Source organism: Podarcis melisellensis (genome assembly GCF_964234715.1).
Source record: "Podarcis melisellensis genome assembly, chromosome: 4".
NCBI lineage: Eukaryota > Metazoa > Chordata > Lepidosauria > Squamata > Lacertidae > Podarcis > Podarcis melisellensis.
In genome coordinates this window covers 9978289-9996961 of record NC_138531.1, presented here as the reverse complement: position 1 = coordinate 9996961, position 18673 = coordinate 9978289, and the positions used below count along the sequence as shown (strand labels likewise).

The 18673-nt window shown below is 45.6% G+C and overlaps 1 protein-coding gene and 1 long non-coding RNA gene across 2 annotated transcripts in view; one reads left to right on the top strand and one right to left on the bottom strand.

Annotated features, from left to right (window-relative positions):
- The window catches only part of KLF5 (KLF transcription factor 5), a 193389-nt gene that overhangs the window by 143531 nt on the left and 31185 nt on the right, over positions 1-18673 (bottom strand). The gene's annotated exons all lie outside the window — the stretch shown is intronic.
- On the top strand, positions 4756-15457 carry LOC309367778. Its single transcript, XR_014167351.1, has 3 exons — positions 4756-5497; positions 11527-11648; positions 15352-15457. It is a non-coding gene; the product is annotated as an uncharacterized lncRNA (long non-coding RNA).

The following is an 18673-nucleotide window of genomic DNA, read 5'->3' as shown; positions in this document are numbered from 1 at the left end:
GAATTAAGTACTTAACCGGAGGTACCACTGTATTTTATTGGACTGTTCCATCTTGGGCTGCAGCTAGGAGATTGCAGAGTTGTTATAGTTCCTCCAAGAAGAACATTGCACGTAGGCAAGAAGCATATCAGGACGGAGGCTAAGCAGCTTGCTTCTCCCTGACAAGCTAGTTTCCCGTGTGAAAGGTTTCTTCTTCGTGGAGAACATTAAAACATGCAATTTCCCTTCTACAGCATGAAGTGGTACGGCCCAGGAAAAGCTCACCATTTGAATTTGCTTTGGACTGCAGCCATGGCGTTTGTTTGTAGAATCTTACTGGCTTCAAGCAGCAAAATGCTACTTCTATATTTTCGATTTCAGCAGGGAAGTGGGATGTATAATTTGTTGTTTTGGATACATTTCTATAGCAACCTTTTGAGGTTTCTTCCAGCTTGTTTTTCCCCCCAGGCTGTTTTGTGGGCATGCCTGCTCTAAATGGCCCCGCACAAAAGGCATTTCAAGACAATATCCCGTTTTGTGTGCATGTATGCCTTTGAATGCTAATAGCGGTAGGTGTGCGCGCATGTGTGTTCAGCTCCCCAGTGTAAATATATACTTTTCTGAAACCTGTTTTGGACCTTTAAAAAGCTAAGAGCAACTCTTAAGACCTCATGACAAGCAAAACATTTGTTAATCAGAAAAATTACAGCCTATTCATCCTTACTGTTTGATTTATTTCCATACAGGCCTCACTGATTTCCATTGTAAATTGAGCTCATAATAGTAACGTCTATTGATTCTTTTTCAGCCAGACCTTATGAGTGCAACTCTCCTTATCGTCTAGTGATTTATAGGCATAATAAGAAGCTGTTGAATGGGTTGCTAGGCTGGCAGAAATGCTCTGATCACGATTAGTTAGTCTTTATCTGCTAAGAGCTGAGACCCGGCTGAGATAAGCACGGGGTCCCTAATAATACTAAGTTTTGACTTCAAGCGCGTCGCTGCTTTCTTTCCTGTAATAGCTAAGAAGTGGCTCAACAGCTTTGCTTTTTTTCGGTGTATCTTATTTAGCAAACCCTTGCCCATTCTTTGAAAGTCAAGTTATCTTGTTAATACATTCCAAGTGTTTGAGAGAAACTTGCAGCAATCACATGGACCTGAACTCAAACTGCAGCCAGAGAGCCATCGGCTGGGTTAGCACACGAAACCTGAATTTTCACTCCCAGCCTCTGTGTACTGTTCTTAACCCTTGGAAGCACAGATTCTGAAAATGTGTATATTATTATAACCACCACTGTCATCCTTTTCTTCACCCTATACTGGTATTGAACAAATGTGTTGGAGATAAACCTCAATGACTTCAGGATTATTGGAGATTATTTACTTTTTCTTTTTTAAGATTGGGCAATCGGAATGAAACACAATGTTCCAAATATAACTATATCAGTGTTCTTGCATGCATGTGTAGATTTTATAATATTTCTCACTGCAGCCCACCACACACAGCCTTCAATATTTCATTGAGCGTGTCCCCAAGATTTCTTCCTAAGTTCGTCACTGCCAGCTCAGACTCTGTTAATTTATATGCAAAACTGGGATTTGTTGCTCCTTTACATCATTTATTGGCCTTGAATGCAGTTTGACATTTTGTTGTCCGTTCACCCATCTAGGAAGATCTTTTTCTGAGATTATTCATATAACGCTTAGGTTTTTGCCATCCTGAACAACATTGTGACATCTGGTACCCCTTATCCCTGGAGTCTGATCATTTATGAGTGGATTAAAAAGCACTGATCCCATTTCAGATCTCCAAGGGACCCTGTCGCTTGCTTCTCTTCATTGTGAAAACTTTCCATTCAGATCCTCTGCTTCCAATTTTTTACTTGTTAGTGATCTGCTTAGCCATGGAATTCGTCAAATCCTTGTTGGCAGTCCCAAGTATATAATTGGGCACCATATCACCTCATCTAGATGTTTGTGGACACTTTGGAAGAATTATAAAAGGCTGAGAGGGTCAGGCTTTCCCTTTGCAGAAGCCCTGCTGATTTTTCTTCAGCAAAGCTTGTTCTATTATACGCTTAATAATTCTAGATTTAGTCATGCTTTCCACCCAGACAGACACTAGACCAAAAGGCCTATAATTTCCTGGTTCCTCCTTGGATACCTTTTTAAAGCTTGCTGTTGCATCACCTGTCTTTCAAATCCTCTGCTAAGTAGGTCATTTTTAGCCACATTTTTGTTAGACAAGGCACAATTTGACTTTAGCTGTTCCAGAACTCTTGAGGGTGTGCCATGCAGATTCCCAGTTACAGGTGAACTTCTCTGTTTCTGAGCTGTTCGCTCCAGAAATGCTGGCAGATCACCGTGTAAAATCCAAAGGCACAATATCTGCTGCCACAGCTGGATCTCGTTTGACAGTGAAGGCATGAAACCAGCAGCTGAGATGGTTTCTGGGAAGGAATGGTTATTTGAAGATGTCAGCAGAAAGACATGATGGCTATAACTACCTTCAGAATCCAAGGGGTCATGCCTCTGAATACCTGCCACTGGGAATAACAATTTCACCCATGTCCTGTTTGTGAGCACCCCAAACACATCTGGTTGGCCACTGTGGCAAACACAATGTTGGATTTATAAGCCTTTGGCCTGAATCCAGAAGGCTCTTCATGTATTTTCCCTCATCCTGCATGGAGCTCTCCATAAGAGCTTTCCAGTAGCTGCTTCCTGAGAGAGACTCTCCAACACTCAGAAGCCTGTATGACCAGATTCGTCCTCTGATCTCAGCCCCAAGCCATAGAAGAGCTAGCATGAATTCAGTAATCAAAATCAGAAGCATTTATCTACATGCTTATCAATGATTGGCATAACGGCCAACCCTGAAAGTGCCTCCAAAGGTAAGGTCAGTTGCTCAGGTTCTTAAGCTTGTTGCCCCAAGGGTGAGCTGATGCACAGTCCGTCTTCAAAAAAAGATGAGGCTACGCCAGTCTTGCATAAATGTTATGGTATTGAAGAGAGTACAAGCATAGGATTGAAGTATAGAGCTCTGGCTTCAAGACATCATGACACCCTGACTCAAAGCCCATAAAACAAGTAGTATATATATGGGGTGGAGGGGGAGAATCCATCATGACCCTTAGTATTAGGAACATAGGAAGTCCTCTTATACTGAGTCAGAACATTGGTCCATGAAGCTGAATAGTGTCTCTACTGACTGGTAGTTTCTCTACTGACTTTCCAGGATTTCAGACACTGGTCTCTTCCAGTTCAACCTAGAAATGATGGATCCCGAAGCTGGAAAACAAGCAGATAATTTTCCACTAAGCCACATCCCTTACTCTAGTTGGAATCAAATGTCACCTTGCAGTCAAGCAGAACTTGGGGTTATTATCCCATGAACTTAACTAGTGGTGGGTTCAAAATAGGCAATCGCTCAGTCCTAATAATAATAATAATAATAATAATAATAAAATTTATTTATATCCCGCCCTCCCCAGCCGAAGCCGGGCTCAGGGCGGCTAACAACAATCAAATAATCAACCAGTCAAATAATCACACATTCTAAAAATATAACTGATATATTTATATCAGTTATAAAAATATAACTGATGGCCACTAAATTTTTAGGATTAAGCAAATGCATGGTGTGCATTTGTGGGTAGCTGTTGGCCTGAACACTTAAGAGGAATGCCTGTGTGCAGAAGCAGTATGTTTTGCAGCACAGGGGAAAACAAGAGAGGATTGTTGTTGCTGTTGTTTAGTCGTTTAGTTGTGTCCAACTCTTCGTGACCCCATGGACCAGAGCACGCCAGGCACTCCTGTCTTCCACTGCTTCCCGCAGTTTGGTCAAACTCATGCTGGTAGCTTCGAGAACACTATCCAACCATCTCATCCTCTGTCGTCCCCTTCTCCTTGTGCCCTCCATCTTTCCCAGCATCAGGGTCTTTTCCAGGGAGTCTTCTCTTCTCATGAGGTGGCCAAAGTATTGAAGCTTCAGCTTCAGGATCTGTCCTTCCAGTGAGCACTCAGGGCTGATTTCCTTAAGAATGGATAGGTTTGATCTTCTTGCAGTCCATGGGACTCTCAAGAGTCTCCTCCAGCACCAGTATTCGAAAGCATCAATTCTTTGGCGATCAGCCTTCTTTATGGTCCAGCTCTCACTTCCATACATCACTACTGGGAAAACCATAGCTTTAACTATACGGACCTTTGTTAGCAAGGTGATGTCTCTGCTTTTTAAGATGCTGTCTAGGTTTGTCATTGCCAGGAGAGGATAATCATCATTTATACCATTTGATTGTAAAAATGACAACAACAAAAACCAACCCTCAAAGTCAGTTTGTCGGTTTCCCATCGGTACCTGGTAGGCCACTGTTGGAGACTAGAAGTCTTCTGCAACAACAAATCTCATCAACCAGGGACCATGCTGGCTGGACCTGATGTTGTGGAGGACCACAACATCTGGAAAATACCAGGTTGGTGAAAGTTTCTGAGTTCTTACAATCCTCTACAGTTGTTTTTTTCCTCCTGCCATTGTAATTTATATTACTTGTTTTTATTTAACATACTGTATTTACACATCACCCTTCCTGAGAATAGATTCCAGGGCAGTTTGCAATAATTAAAAGTACAGAATTTGATGTTAAAAGAATTATATGAATTGTTGCTGTTGAGTCACTTAGTCGTGTCCGACTCTTCGTGACCCAATGGACCAGAGCACGCCAGGCACTTCTGTCTTCCACTGCCTCCCGCAGTTGGTCAAAATGAATTAAGTTGTACAAATTAGGTAAATATTGGGCTGCAAATGTTGGATTACAGTAAATGCATTTTATTTAGTACCTTTCCACCCTGCTTTTCTTCCGTCAGAGAGGCATGCAACCTCCTGTTCAGGCGCAGGCCAGAAAAAAACTAATTTGTTCTATGTGGTTGCAAATGGTAATCTGAATCCCACTTTGCATTTTGTTGGTGGCAGACGGCAGATTGCCCAAAGTAATGTTCCTTTCAGGTGTTCTCCTTTAGCATAGATAAAACAGAGCCCAAATCAGCAACCCCTCTAGTGCAAATTAGGCTAAATATCAAAGAATACATCAAAAGAAAACTTTGCACTGCCTAATCTTCTTTCCAATGAAGCCGCCATTACACTCAGATTAGAGGAGGGAATTCCAAACGGGTGTGCTGTGTGAGGTCTGCTAATATGCTGCAAGAAGTAAATTATATGTTGAAAGGTTCCTCTGGGCCCCAAGTCCTAATAGAGGAGGTGCCCACAGCATCTCTGCATGATTGATTGCTCTGGCCTTGCCTGCTCTCAGCCAGCCTCCGCTGAGGGCAGCTAATTCTGATGTACCTTTCCTGCAGGTGTGATGGAATTATGTAATTACTCCCTTGCAGAGACATAACAGCATTACCTGTCCTCGGAGGAACAGACTTTGCATGCGTCTACACTGTGGGCATGACTCTCAGACAGAAGCCACACCCACAACAGTGACTCGTGCAGACACAATAAGGATGGGCTGCTGTCCAGGTAGGTACTCCTTGCTGTTACACATTGCTAAAGGGGGTAAAAAGTTAAAGGGAGCCCTGACCATTAGGTCCAGTTGTGACTGACTCTGGGGTTGCGGCGCTCATCTCGCTTTATTGGCCGAGGGAGCCGGCGTACAGCTTCCGGGTCATGTGGCCAGCATGACTGAGCCGCTTCTGGCGAACCAGAGCAGTGTACGGAAACGCCGTTGACCTTCCCGCCGGAGCGGTACCTATTTATCTACTTGTACTTTGGTGTGCTTTCGAACTGCTAGGTTGGCAGGAGCAGGGACCGAGCAACAGGAGCTCACCCTGTCGCGGGGATTTGAACCGCCGACCTTCTGATTGTCAAGTCCTAGGCTCTGTGGTTTAACCCACAGCGCCACCCGCGTCCTCTAAAGGGGGTACCAGTCCCATAATTCCAGGGGAAAGCCTCGGAAGCTTTGGGAAATTTGGCCTAGAGAACTGGAACATAAGAACCAGGCAGGAATAATTTCAGGCCTGAGGAATCTCTCAGCAAAGTGGACCTCTCCTAAGTTGGTGGGCTTACCTGTCAGGGGAGGTAGAGACGCTGGCACCACCATACGCCATTTAAATTTCCCATAATGCCCCAGTGCGATACCAAACTCTCGAACATTTTTCTGATGAAAATAGGGACATCCTATTCAATAATAATAATAATAATAATAATAATAATTTTTATATCCTGCGCATCTGACTGGGTTGGCCCAGCCCCTCTGGATAGCTTCCAAAACATTAAAAAAAATGTAATAAAACATTAATCCTTTAAAAAAACACACATCCCTATACAGGTTACTTATCTCCTTGACCAGGGGGTCGCATAACTCTGTGCCCACCAACATGTCTACGATGAAAATAGGGGTGTCCTAAGGAAAAGTGGGACATTCCAGGATCAAATCAGAAACTGGGACGGCTTCTGTAAATCCAGGGTGGTCCCTGGAAAATAGGGGCACTTGGAGGGTCTGTGACAGTATTTTACTACAAGGGAGCAGAGAAAACACCAGTGGTTGTCCCTTTGAGAGAAGTGGGATCCTGGCAGTTGCAGAAGGAACTAAGGATTTGATTATATGCTGCAGAAGAAGACACTCTTAGTCCATTCCAAGGGTGGGGTTTTTTCGTGTTTTTTGTTTTTTGCTCTCTCACCTGCCTTTCCTCCAGACGGCTTTTCAAGGACAATAAGTAATGAAAACAACTGATCTCTCACGCTGCTGGGCTGGGGGTGGGAGGCCATCTCATAATACCCAAGACTTCACATTAATATCGCCCTGTTAACTTTTTCTAAGGACCCAAATCTTCCTATAATAAATATCCTTCACGGTGACAGGTAAAGCTCAAGTCACACACTGCCTTTGAAGTTTTAATGGCCACTCCAGCATCTCGATAAAGCTACTCAGCCTTTTCGTTGGTAGTAATTTTGCAAAGCCCGAAGCGGTGCGAGTCATCTTTACTGTTCAGCTCCCAAGGACGGAGATCTCATAAAACGCTGGGCTTCAAAGAGGCTGCTCCTTTCCTTGCCCCTTTTAAAAAGGAAATTCCTTCTATGTTCTACACGGAGTCTACACAATTTAACACACGCCTCCCATATTTCGCCCTGCTCTTCCAGCCATCGTAACTGTCAGCATCTACTTACCCAGCCAGCCACGGTCCTGGCAGTTAAAAGGATCGCTTTCGCCTTCCTTTCTTTTTCCTGGCAGGAATCCAACCTACAACACCCCTCTGAAATGCTTGGGGTAGAATTATCTGCCTTTTACCAAGTTATTTTTTAATTAGTTCAGGGGTGCCATGGCAACTTGGACAGGGATCTATCTGTTCTAGGAATCACTGCTCTTTATGGCTGTCATCTACAACCCATTTACTTTATGGGATCCCTACTTGCCCTGCTCTGAACATATTCATAACTGGAGCAAGGTCAGAGAACGAGAGAGATAGGGGGTTGCTTGCAAACACAGCAAAGTTGCACTGCTTTCGAGCAAAGTTGACATTCTGTTAGGTCAGCTCCTCTGCATTTAAGAATGCGGCAAGAAGAAAGGCAGAGGCAGTGACGCCCTTTTGCTGCTCAGGCCGGGGAGGAAGTCTCAAAGAGGAAGTCATTATGCGGTGGGGGTCAAGGATTATCAGCTGACCTGACCTATAGGTGCACCGTGGCTTCCTTGTCTGATGTGAGCACTCTCCCTCCAGGTTCCCGCACAGGCTGGATAAAGTACCAGTGGCGTAGCGTGGGTTGTCAGCACCCGGGGCAAGGCAAGTAATTTGCACCCCCTAACCCGTGGATTTGCACCCCCAACCCGTGGATTTGCGCCCCCTAACCCTAACCCCCAGATGTTGCGCCTGGTGCGGCCGGCCCCCCCTGCACCCCCCACGCTACGCCACTGTAAAGTACCACCAGTTCAAGACCTTGTCTTCCTCACACATTCCTTGGGTAGAGTCTTCACCTTCTGAGGTGGAGCCCTGACTGACCCACATTGTTAATTAACTGAAAGAGGCAAAGAGAGGTTTATATCTGCCAAGTGTTGGTTTATGTTTTTCACTGAGCACCATAATGACTTTTAGAAGACACCTGAAGGCAGCCCTGTTTAGGGACGTTTTTAATGTTTGATGCTTTATCATGTTTTTAATGTTCTGTTTGGAACCACCCAGAGTGGCTGGGGAAGACCAGCCAGATGGGTAATAATAATAATAATAATAATAATTATTATTATTATTATTTATTTATACCCCGCCCATCTGGCTGGGCCTCCCCAGCCACTCTGGGCGGCTTCCATAGAAACCAAAAATACAGTAAAATATCACACATTAAAAACTGCCCTGAACAGGGCTGCCTTAAGATGTCTTCTGAATGTCAGGTAGTTGTTTATCGCTTTGACATCTGCTGGAAGGGCGTTCCACAGGGCAGGCGCCACTACCGAGAAGGCCCTCTGCCTGGTTCCCTGTAGCTTTGCTTCTCGCAATGAGGGAACCACCAGAAGGCCCTCGGCGCTGGACCAGGAGACGCTCCTTCAGGTATACTGGACCGAGGCCGTTTAAGGCTTTAAAGGTCAGCACCAACACTTTGAATTGTGCTCGGAAACGTACTGGGAGCCAATGTAGGTCTTTCAAGACCGGTGTTATATGGTCTCGGCGGCCGCCCCCAGTCACCAGTCTAGCTGCCGCATTCTGGATTAGTTGTAGTTTCCGAGTCACCTTCAAAGGTAGCCCCACGTAGAGTGCATTGCAGTAGTCCAAGCGGGAGATAACCAGAGCATGCACTACTCTGGCGGGACAGTCCACAGGCAGATAGGGTCTCAGCCTATGTACCAGATGGAGCTGGTAAACAGCTGCCCTGGACACAGATTTGACCTGTGCCTCCATGGACAGCTGTGAGTTCAAAATGGGGTAGAAACAATAAATTATTATTATTATTATTATTATTATTATTATTATTATTATTATTATTATTATTACAGTCATACCTTGGAAGTTGAACAGAATCTATTCCAGAAGTCCGTCAACTTCCCAAATGTTCAGAAAGCAAAGTGCAGCTTTTAATTGGGTGCAGGAAGCTCCTGCAGCCAATCAGAAGCCAAGGAAGTCCTGTCGGACATTCGGCTTCCAAAAATAGTTTGCAAACCGGAACAGTCACCTCTGGGTTTGTGGTGTTCGGGAGCTAAAACGTTTGACAACTAAGCAGTGCAACTAAGGAAGGCTGCGGACGTGCATGAGAAATGCACACACACACACACACACGTCATGATTCCAGACTTTCTGTTACCCACACTGCCCAGTGCGCATGTGAGACATCTCATCTCTTAATCATGGCTAAGAAATTGGGAGCAAGAGATTGGGAGTGCATGCTCCCTGCCTCTTTTCTCATCTCCTGTGCAAAACCTTCCCTACTTGTCCTTGTTAGCCTTAACCATAGCTGAGCATCACATCGTCGGTGTCAGAATATGACCTGTGAGCAATATGCACTCCGACAGCCATGATTAAAAGGCCTTTAGGGAGGACAGTACTGAACAGAACTAATCAGCTGCAATGAAGCCGGAGTTAATCATGGCCAAAGGGCTCTGAAAGAAACAGAATGGGACTAACTAAATTCTTACGGGTTGCCATCAAGTAACCTTTACTCGGAGTAGACCCCTCAAAATTAACAGACCTAAGCTAGTCATGGCGATTAAATTTCAATACGTCTAACAGAACTCAGGATAGCTCAGTCAGTAGAGCATGAGACTGTTCATCTCAGGGTCATGTGTTTGAGTTCTACCATAGGCGCCGACTCCATGGGGCCTGAGGGGGCCCGAGCCCCCTCAAAAGTTCGTTTGGGGGGGCTCCGCCAACCCAATAATTTAAGAAAATTATTAGTTATATTATGCTTTATAAAATCACAAAATTATGTTGGTATTTTTTATTTTCCTTGTTTGACGATAGTTACCTTTTAAAATACATTCAGTAATGAGTTAAAACAAAGCCACTCCCGATCTAGAGAGGGGGTGGGGTTGCGGGCTCTCGACCCATCAACAATCTCGCGGGGCTGGCGTCAGAGAAGCGGGGATTCCCCCTAGCTCATTAATATTCACCGCCCACGGCGGCAGCCAATCGGCTGCCGAAAAGGGCGGGCCCTCACAGGTTCACTTAAGGTCGGGGCAGCCCGGGGCTCGCCCCTTTTGTTCCCCCAGCAGCAGCGGTTTGGAGGTCTTGGCCCCCCCCAATATTTTTTATAAGTCGGTATGGGCCCCCGCCCCCCCCATATTTTTTATAAGTCGGCGCCCCTGAGTTCTACGTAGGGCAAAAACTCTTGTATTGCAGGGGTTTGCACTAGATGATCCTCTCTATGATCAACTCTATGATTCTACACACTGCCCAAGCTTGTGTCCCAGAGAGGTCACTTCAGTATCGCTAACGCAGCAAAAACAATGCAAGAGGCAGCAGTTACGAGTTGTTATTATTACTACTACTATTAGCTAGGCATGGCCAAACTCGGCCCTCCAGATTTTTGGGGACTACAGTTCCCATCATCCCTGACCACTGGTCCTGTTAGCTTGGGATGATGGGAGTTGTAGTCCCCAAACATCCGGAGGGCCAAGTTTGGCCATGCCTCCAGGTGCTGTGATTCTCCGGTGGTTTGACCCCCACCTCCCCTGCCTGACTCTATTGTCTCCTGAGACAGACAGATGCCAACAATTCTCTGAGTAAAAGTCAGTTTAAATGCCATGGTGAATTGGTTTGTATTTAATCACAGCTCACTTCGGTCTGGACTGTGTCCTTTGCCTTTTTATATCTGGTAGGCTGGTGCTTCTGAAATGTCTGCTAGCTGACACACTGTTTATTTTTGTATTAAAGTGGGGGTTTTACCTTTAGAATGAGCAAGAGTGGAGAATTATCTGTACTCGGCGGAGCTCGCCCCTTGTTCTCCTGTGCAAGTCAAGATGGGAAGAGTGAGTCACGCCAAGACACAAAAGGGAGCATCCTCTCAAGGGTGAGACACAGACACGTGACAGAATTATCTGCCCCCCAGATGGTGTGACAGGACTGAAGCAAGGGCAGAGCAGTGAATCATGCAGAGAGGGGCAGGCAGCTTTCTCTGAGGGTGCGTATTTTGGGCTCGCAGGATCCTTCCGTGGCTTACGTTAAGGTTGCCATATTTCAAAAAGTGAAAATCCCAACGCAAAAGTTGTCGAGCTCCAAAAATCTCCTATTTTTTCAGGAAAGCGACACTTCCAACGTGGACTGCCATACTTCCAGACATGTCTACATTTTCGACAAATGAATCCCAGTTTACGTGCTTCATTGTGGCACACATTTGGAGAATTGTGGCTCTAAGGGTACTGAACATGCTCACAAAATCTCACCACAGTGAGGGGAACTCATGAGAGTCCTTGGTGTAAGAGACATTAATGCCCTGTTTCAAAGCATATATGGAACAGGTTTGGGGGCTACACATTTGTCAGGCATTGCCTTAAACCATAAAGGCGTGCATAGCCCCTTTCAGCTTAAACGAAATAACATTTGGAATCACTGTGACTAATGTATTTGCAGATGGTACAAGCTGACACCATTTGATAATCAGGTTTCTCTCGTCTTTATGAGGATTTGCTTCTTTGAGGTTACTGAAAAGCCCTTTTATATCACAGAAATTAGCTGAAACGTCCGGAGGCATGGTATGTACCCTTCAAAATGCTCACATTTCACTTGATTGCTGCTGTTAATATTTCAAAGATGAAGTAAATCTTCTCCCCCCCTCAGGGCATTTTAGCATGTGTGAACTTTTTGCAAGGACGAGTTGATCTCAGTTCCATCTTCATAACAGAAAGGCTTTGATATACCCACCAGAGCATTGATATACCCACCAGAGTGTGGAAAATAATAACCATATGGGGAAATTTTTACTTATGTTCAATTTAATATTCTGAAGAGACTGAACTAAATGTGTCATTTCATGTAATGTACACTCTTTAAAAATGTAAATAGCATGCAAGGGTGGGGGGTTGATAATTATAGGGGTTGAAGCAGGTGGGTAGGAGGAGCTTAACCTTCTCCTCCCTTGATGGACAAAATTTGAGGAGGAAAGGACTAAAGTTCTCCTCTCAGACTTTTACAATCCCCAATAATTAACCCTCCCTCCAGAAGCTGCTATTTGCATTTTTTTAAAAAATGCATCCTAAGTGCAAACATGCATATGATGATCTAGTTTGTCTCAGTGCCTGCAGCAAAATACAGCCAAAGGGAAGCACTTTTACAATCCATTGACTTCAAGGGGAGACAGCTAAGCATAGGTTTGGTTCACCTGTTTGCTCCTTTGCAGCCATGGCTTTGATATTGGCTGAGGGTTTGGGAGATCCCCCATTGAGAGCCAGTGTGGTGTAGTGGTTAAGAGCGGTAGACTCGTAATCTGGGGAACCGGGTTCGCTTCCCCTCTCCTCCACATGCAGCTGCTGGGTGACCTTGGGCCAGTCACACTTCTCTGAACTCTCTCAGCCCCACTCACCTCACAGAGTGTTTGTTGTGGGGGAGGAAGGGAAAGGAGAATGTTAGCCGCTTTGAGACTCCTTCGGGTAGTGATAAAGCGGGATATCAAATCCAGACTCTTCTTCTTCCCGATCTCCTGAATTCAATGGGATGCCCATGTTTTAACTTTGGCCGAAGTGGATTTATTTATCCTGCAGAGGATTTGCTGCCTTATCTGTTATCCAGGTGCACTTAAACTACAATCTTTCATGCATTTACCAAGTCCCACTGAAGGAAAGAATGCTCAGGATTGCACTGTGAGGAGTAAGAACTTTTGACCAAATGTTGGAGAAAGTGAAGGCCACCCACAAAAACAGCAGTAGCCCACGTACTTTTACTATCACTGAATCCTTCAAACATACATGCAGAGCTGATTTGAATTACCTTGTAGTCCTAGAGGATTTATTTTATTTTTTATTTTTTGCCAGCCCCATAAAGCCCTCAGCTTGCTGTTTCTGTGAGGTGGGAGCAATTGTGTTGGTTTCTGCTTTCCCTAGTTCATACAAACAGGCTCTGCAGCTGGGAAACCTGCTGGTACAGAATACATTTGAGCCCACCCATAAAACCTTGGCCAACATGGTCTGGGGTCAGAAGCAACACTTCCTACTGCCTTTTCTCTGCTATTTATAAGTGAATGAACACTTTCACTCTGTTTACTCGTGTGGGTCATGGGGAAAGAGCTGCAACTGGAAAAATCCAGGACGACACACCTGCACCTTTCACTCAAACCCTAATTTCTGGGGTGCGGGGCGCAATAGTGCTTCTCCTTGCAAGTTTCCCTAATTATCCTGGAGCCCGCAGAATCCTCATGCAGCCATGGTACTGCTTATTGGACCACCCTACTCCTGTGGGTTAAACCACAGAGCCCAGGACTTGCCGATCAGAAGGTTGGATGTTCGAATCCCCACGACGGGGTGAGCTCCTGTTGCTCGGTCCCTGCTCCTTCCAACCTAGCAGTTCGAAAGCACGTCAGAGTGCAAGTAGATAAATAGGTACTGCTCTGGCGTGAAGGTAAACGGCGTTTCCGTGCGCTGCTCTGGTTCGCCAGAAGCGGTTTAGTCATGCTGGCCACATGACCCGGAAGCTGTACGCCGGCTCCCTCAGCCAATAAAGCGAGATGAGCGCCGCAACCCCAGAGTCAGTCATGACTGGACCTAATGGTCAGGGGTCCATTTACCTTTACTCCTGCATAACTGGGAATTTAAGACCAGTGTCTATCTACCCTAATATGCCATTTCCAGAGGTGGACAGTAGGCTGCCACCAGGAAAGTCCACAGGCAGATATCAAGGCAGCAACCCTTCTCTGCTGTTTGGCCCTCGGCCACTGGAGCCTTGCTGCTTCTGAGCCATATTGTCATTTCCCACAAACTGGTGAAAATGGCCCCTTCCTGCTTTTGTTTCCAGTAACAGGAATATATAGAGAAGTTTTTCATGTTTGATGTTTTATTGTGTTTTTAATATTCTGTTCGGAGCCACACAAAGTGACTTGGGGCAAGCCAGTCACGTGGGCAGCATATACCGTATTTTTTGCACCATAACACTCACTTTTTTCCTCCTAGAAAGTAAGGGAAAATGTCTGTGCGTGTTATGGAGGGAATGCCTACGGGTGGCATGCCTACGGATTTTCCTCCTCTAAAAACTACATGCGTGTTATGGTCGGGTGCGTGTTATAGAGCGAAAAGTACGGTAAATAATAAAATTATTGTTACTTATTACTCCACCCCTGCATCCATGTTGTGTGTGTGTACACCTAAAATCACAGACCTGAGGGTCATCTAGTCCAATGCCCTGCAAGGCAGAAATCTTGACTAAAGCATCCATGACATATGGCCAACCTCTTGTTTAAAAACCTCCAAGGAAGAAGAGTCCACCACCTTCTGAGGGAGCCCATTCCACAGACAAACAACTATTACCGTCAGAAAGTTCTTCCTGTTTAGTTGGAATCTCCTTCCTTGTAACTTGAACCCATTGGTTTGGGTCAGGGGGTGGCAAACTAAGGCCAACGGGCCAGATGAGGCCCAATTGCCTTCAGGATCCGGCCCATGGACTGTCCGTGAATCGGCGTGGGGATTTTGTTCGTTCGTACTGCGCCGTTCCCCCCTGCGCCATTCCATCCCCCCTCCCTCTCACACACCGCCGCGGTGCCTCCTTCCTCCCTCCTCCTGGCTTCTCCCTGCCCTGCCTAGAGGAGGAAGGGGGCTGGGCTTAGCCAAGCGCCATTTTAAGCAGCCCCTCTCTGGAGCCAGCCCTTTCGTGTCGCTCATCTTCCCTCCGCCGCCCTGGTGCTCCTGTGGGCCATAAAGCGGACGAGCTCACTCTGCCTACCCACAAGCAGCAGCAGTGGTGGTGGTGGTGGCAGCCCCAGGGAAGGTAAGCATAGCAGCTGGGGCTGGGGAGGACTACTTGCCCCCTCTTGCCTCGTTTTCCAGCTCCCCCCCCCCCCCGGTGCCACTTCTCAGCCCGCCACAAGTTCTGAGGGACAGTGGATGGGCCCGCGGCTAAAAAAATTTGCCAACCCCTGGTTTGGGTCTTGCCGCCCTGGAGCAGGAGAAAACAAGCTTGCTCCATCTTCCATGTGACAGCCCTTTAGATATTTGAATCATATCTCCTTTTCCAGTCTGAACACACCCAACTCCCTCAACCATTCCTCATAAGGCTTGGTTTCCAGACCCTCAATGCCTTCTGCTGGAAACATAAGCTGGGGAATTCATAGGCAGTCTCTTATAGCTTCCATGTGTGCAGGATTCATGACAAAAGCCAAAAATCAAGTATGAATCTTGGCCAGTCTCTCTCTCTCTGGTCAAGAGATGAAGTTTGTGTTGCTCTAATAACTGTTCCGTTTCCACTAACATTTAGGAGAATCAGATGGTTGTTTTCCTGATGCGTTAAAGCAGCCGAGATTTGGGAGCCGCCCGCTCTTTGGATGATAAAACCTATCTGAAAATGTCCCACTAGAGCTTTCCAAGAGAATGTATTAAAAACAAGCCAGAGCCCTTTACAGCATTCCTGAAAATGGAAAAATCCTTCATCTCTCTGAGGATCGCATTAAAACTACTGTTGGAAGGCCTGTTAAATATGAAAAAGCTGGAATCCCGTGACTCCACGCTGCCTCGGTGTATGAGAACCCCCCCCCCCCGGACATGGTGTACCCTCTGCGGGTTGAGGAAAACTCAAGCTGTGTGGAATCCATGCCTGAAATGTACGATTTGATCCACCTTTAGCACAGCATTCCTATATGGAACAAACGGAAGACTGACCCACAGTCATTGTACTATATTGTTTGTGGAACAAAACGCTTGGAGAGTCAAGTGAGCAAATGGAGAGGCGGAGTTTAAGACGTCAGGGGGATGACTGCATTCAGTTAACACCCCTCACTCTTGCACCTGTTGCTTATCGTCGAGGCAGTTTGCCAATCTGCAGCTGGTGCTCCAGACCCAAAATCTCCAGTATTATTAACAAATTGAGCAGGCATATCTTAGCAGCACTATAAAACATGCAGCCAGGATACTTTCTGGAAATACCTTCTCCCACGTGATCTGAAAATTCCTGGGTTAAAGTTGAGATGTCCTTGGTCAAGTTCCATTTACTTGAAATATTAAATCCATGGGAATGTAATTCTGGACGTATTTTAACAGAATTGTGGAACTCTACCTTGGGGGACACGGGTGGCGCTGTGGGTTAAACCACAGAGCCTAGGACTTGCCAATAAGAAGGTCGGCGGTTCGAATTCCCATGATGGGATGAGCTCCCGTTCCTCTGTCCCTGCTCCTGCCAACCTAGCAGTTTGAAAGCACATCAAAGTGCAAGTAGATAAATAGGTACCGCTCCGGCGGAAAGGTAAACTGTGTTTCCGTGCGCTGCTCTGGTTTGCCAGAAGCTGCTCAGTCATGCTGGCCACATGCTCCGGAAGCTGTACGCCGGCTCCCTCAGCCAATAAAGCGAGTTGAGTGCCGCAACCCCAGAGTCGGCCACGACTGGACCTAATGGTCAGGGGTCCCTTTACCTTTATCTTACCTCAGGGTCAGTCCAGCCAAGCTAAACTCCCTCTGTTCGGAAGCTGCTAATTTCAGAGATAGCTCTTGACTGGGCCTAGAGCAGAAACTCAGAGAGAGATGCAGGAAGTAGCCATCTTTCTGAGAACACAAAACTCTAACTCCCATCTTCCCTGGCCATTGATCATGTTTGCTGAAGTTGATGGAACTGTAATTCAGCAGCCAATTGGAGAGCCAAAGGTCCCCAATATCTGGTGTCTGCATTACTGAGGTTGATGGAGCTATAAGCCTAAAGAAAATCCAGTCCGGAATAATAAAACATGCAGAGAGGTTGGCTCACAATAATTTTCTATTATTTCTTATGTGTACCCCAGCAATTTGAAAATTAAAATTAAGACAGGTTTTTAAAAATCAGGAGATCTGTTCTTGAACCCAGTTACACACACAAACAAATGCTTTTAGGCACTTTTTATTTTCAAAAAAAAGGGGGTCATATATATATATATATAAAGCATCTCATTCTCTTTCAGTAACGATACAGCTGTTTGCTTGATCATTTGCATAGGATATATCGCCATACAAAAATAAGGACAGGGAGTGGGGCAGAGTAGCAGGGGAAGAGCAGCAAAACAATATGCTTGTGTTTTTCTTTTCCAGGATTAAACATCTGAAGCCTTACAAAAAAAATATGTACATCTTTTCCCATCATCTATTTACAATTAAGAGCAATGCTTTTTTTTTTTTTTAGAAAAAAGCTATAAACAACTTTAATTTATCAAGTTTGTGGAAAATTTTCTAAAAAAAAAAATCTCTACCATATACCACAAAAATAAATAAAAGACGCAAACAATAGTCTGAACAAAGTTCTGCTTCGAGGCCTTTCTCCCCTTCCCCCCCTTTTTGGCATGTTGATTAGTTAACTTTAGTTTCTACCCTTTGGTTGACAGCATGACATTGCAGCGCAGCGGCTGTGATGCAGAGAAGCCCCAAACCCCATGCAAGGGCTTCTGAGCCCACACTGGGGTGTCTCACCTCGTGCCAAAGGCAGCACTGTGCACAACTTCAGAACCCTCTACCCTCAGATCTTAGGCTCCAAGACATGCACAATGGGAAAGAACAAGGAAATAGGCTAAAAACTTATTAAAAACAAACCGGAGTTTCTAAAGCAGCTTGTTAATTAGCTGTTAGGAAGGGGCAAAGGCTCAGAACTCTGCTGCAAAGGAAAGCTTGCCTCGCAAATCACTCCCCACGTAACTGAATTACTTATGGTGCAATCTGACCGTATCCTACAACTTAATCTCCTCCTCTGTTGCCTCTCTGTCCAACATTAAGGACCTGGTTAGCAATGAAGGATAAGGCTCGGAATAATTTGTGGTTTTCTGGGGAAACCTGGAAGTGTATCAGGGGCTCAATCAGGGTGAAGATCTGTCGTGGTCAACAAGCTTCCTTAGAAGTCAGCTCATCTGATCATTACTAATCTTCCCTTGGGAAACACAAGGAGTATTGGCTGTGCTTCAGGGCATTCACAATTCACTTGAGCAACCAAGAGGCCAGGACAACACTCCATGTAAATTGACTAGGATCCCTAAACCATGCCCCAGGATCTGCAATAGAAGAGCAGGGCTTCTTCAGCAGAGAAGTCAATGTGGCAAAGATTCCCTGATTGCTGAAGTTCACATCTCTCTTCTTTTAGACTTATTTTTACTCTTTAACCCAGTCTTCACGAAGGTCTCCAACGTTCCTGCCAAAACACAAGTGGCTCAGATTCTGCCAAGCATACTCTCCAACACCCAAGGTGGCCGTGCTACATCTGCACAACTTAGCAGTGAACCTCAATCTGGTGTCAAGTGGAGAACTGATGGAACTGAACAAGAAAAAGAAATGTTTCAACGGCGTGTCTCCAAGATGTCCACCAGGAATATATGTTGGTCAAACAGGACTATGCACTGAGTAGGCCAACCTGTTGACAGGTGGGGTTAGGGAAGATGGAAAGCCCATGAGAGAGAGATTTGCCCTTCCTGAAGAGACTAGAGTGGCCATACTAATAACAGTAAGTTCTGGTGTACATGATTATTTACTCAGTTTATATCAGGCATAGGCAAACTCGGCCCTCCAGATGTTTTGAGACTACCATTCCCATCATCCCTGACCACTGGGTCCTGTTAGCTAGGGATGGTGGGAGTTGT